The sequence below is a fragment of the Neofelis nebulosa genome, chromosome X (genome assembly GCF_028018385.1).
Source record: "Neofelis nebulosa isolate mNeoNeb1 chromosome X, mNeoNeb1.pri, whole genome shotgun sequence".
Classification (NCBI taxonomy): Eukaryota; Metazoa; Chordata; class Mammalia; order Carnivora; family Felidae; genus Neofelis; species Neofelis nebulosa.
The window spans coordinates 30,226,885-30,229,878 of record NC_080800.1 but is presented as its reverse complement, the minus strand read 5'-3'; the positions used below and the strand labels follow the sequence as shown (position 1 = coordinate 30,229,878).

Sequence of the window (2,994 nt, the reverse complement as noted above, 5' to 3'; positions counted from 1 at the left end):
CAATCTTCTCAAGTGTGCATGGAACATTTTCAAGGATAGATCATATGATACGTCACAAAACAAGTCTTTTTTTTTTTTAATTTTTTTTTCAACGTTTTTTATTTATTTTTGGGACAGAGAGAGACAGAGCATGAATGGGGGAGGGGCAGAGAGAGAGGGAGACACAGAATCGGAAACAGGCTCCAGGCTCCGAGCCATCAGCCCAGAGCCTGACGCGGGGCTCAAACTCACGGACCGCGAGATCGTGACCTGGCTGAAGTCGGACGCTTAACCGACTGCGCCACCCAGGCGCCCCATAAAACAAGTCTTAATATATTTAAGAAGATTGGAATCATATCAAATTTTTTTTTTGTTTTGTTCTGGCCAAACTTTCTACTTAGTTTTCTGTAGTTGCTTGACACACAGTTAAATGGTCTTATTGGGAGACAGGAAAGGGGAGGTTCTTGTAGATTCCCAAGGAAATACCAGAAAGGCAAAATATGGCCTGCATTGTCCATTTGCTTTTTGGGATTTACTGGACAAGTAGCACTTTCCTTACATAAGTATCTGATTCCAGGTTTTTCATAAGAAAAACATTGAGATTTTGGTTTGAAGACACTCTGAAATCCTAAGAGTAGCATACTCCCACCAGCCTTTAATAGCAAGCTTGTTTATATAAGCAGAAGGATTCACCTTTCCATTTTAGATGGCTAGATATTTATGGAAGGTCTTAGAATTACTTGCCTCATTTACTGGGAAAAATCAGATATAGCAAGTGGTACTTGGAAAACTACAACACTAGTATACAAATCAAGTGTTAACACATTTAACATTTGCTTATTGAAAGTAATGCCATAAAGTCCAATAGGATTAAACAGGTTTTACTTTTATTTCCCTCACAAAAACATAAAAAATTATGGTAAGGGAACTTAACAGGAAATTTTAAAAAGGTGATACATTTTTTCCTTTTAGTAGCCCTTGGGTATTTATGGCAGAAAAGGTCCCACTTTTTTGTTTGTTTCTTTTAATGGGGATTTTGGTCCAAGGTTTTGTTTGTTTTTAATATCTGCTTCTTCTTCCCCCTCTATCAGACTGGCTTCCTCCACAGCTACCACTACTAGGTGCTCTGCAGCTTGAAGTGCTGTAGGAATCACATGGAAGGGGATACCTCCTTTCTATAGAAAGGGAAAGCTCTCTTTCTTGTGTGCCAACTGTATCATTTGAGTAGAGATCACTTCAGCTGCCTGAGTAACTGTCTTGACTTCCACCATATCCATTATGTGAGCTGCTGTAATCATAGCGACTACTTCCACCATAAGATGGCAGGGGCCCTTGTGTAGGTGGAGCGCTATGTGAGTTACCATAACTTTCATATGAATCTCTATAGGAAGCTCCACTCGGAAGATCTGAATAGTTAGGATCAGGACCATAGCCATCTCTATCACTATAGCCTCTTGATGGGTAGTCATCATGTGAACTGGAATGATGATAATCACAGTAGGTAAAATCTCTTGGTGGTGATGCATAATCCCTTGTATCACAAGAATTTGGGTAATCTCTGGTTGAATAGCTGCCTTTAGTATAATACTCATCATCCCTTGGGGACAAACAAACACCTCTACAAGAGGGCAGGGGTTCACTTCAAGGTGGGCCTTCATAACTATCTCTTCCACATTGCACAGGAGCTCTTCTTTCCACTGCACTGCTGCTGCAAACTGGTCTGAAAGGGGAATATCTTTATGAGTAGGACAGCTACTTCATGGTGGTGATCCTTGTTACTGGAAGTGGTCACCTGGAAGAACTTGGGTTAAAATTCATGGAATAGCCACCATCATCCATGTGCCTTCAACGTGAGGGAGGTCCCTTGGTTCTTCCACTTCCTCCTCTTCCACCTCTAAGACCTCTTGAAGGGCCTCTGCTTCTTGGAGGTGGAGGTGGTCCACATCTACCACTTTCAAATGATGGTTTAGTTGCTTCTTCTACCTTGATGGCTTTCCCATCTAAGGACTTTCCATTCATGTCTCTGGCTGTATCCTTAACACCTGCTGGGCTTTCAAATGTGACAAAAGTGAATCCTCTTGATTTGTTGGTTTCACCATCTTTCACCACTAGAACTTCCACTATTCATCCACATTTATCAAACAATGCTTCAAGGGCTTTCTCGTTTGTTTCTGTATTAAGATCACCAATGAGAAGTTTTCCTGGGCCACCTGCTTCAACCATTTTTTTCCCTGGTGAGAGTTGGAGGGGAGATGATGATTTCAAGCTCTTACAAGCTTGCAGGCAGGGACTTTTCAGCAGCTCAGCACTAGGGAGGGCTGCTGGTTCTAAGAACATTAGAAGGAAGCTGCTAGCACTACTGCATAACAAGGGTGAACCTCATATCAAATTTTAATTCAATAAATTAATTGGCTACCTATTTGACTTTATGACATTGCTTTCAATAAGCAAATGTTAAATGTGTTAAGACTTGACTTGTGTACTAGTGTTGCAATTTTCCAAGTAAAAGATTAAAATTCTCCTATAACAGCATAGAAAACTTCTTCTGTTATAACACAGGAGAAAACATGTAGGCTTTAAATACAATACACAACTTCATAGTTTGAGTATAGCTTATCTGATCAACAGGATATATATGGGTATGCAAAATTCCATTAACTTTGCTAACTCTTAATATTTGTACCCATGTTTTAAAGGAGAAATAACATTAATTTTACTGTTTTTGAAATAAATATGGAAAGAAGTTAAACATATACTCTTGACATACAATAATTAAGCATATTTTTAATGGCAATATTCCTTTAGAAGTTAAATTTATTAGAGTCTACATATAATTTACTTAATGTAATACTATCATTTTCTCATACGTACTATAATGTATAGATGTAGATTATAGATGTAATGACCAATATACTCCTCAAAAATTATTTATTTTTATGTAGAAAAAATATGTTCAAACTTTAAACAAAATACTGAAAATGAAAATGGTCTGTCACATTATGCCAACATATGGCC

At 38.4% G+C, this 2,994-nt stretch overlaps 1 pseudogene; it reads right to left on the bottom strand.

The window, feature by feature from the left end:
- Positions 1-1,038: 1,038 nt before the first annotated feature.
- On the bottom strand, positions 1,039-2,202 carry LOC131502437 (RNA-binding motif protein, X chromosome-like; annotated as a pseudogene).
- Between the last annotated feature and the right edge of the window lie 792 nt (positions 2,203-2,994).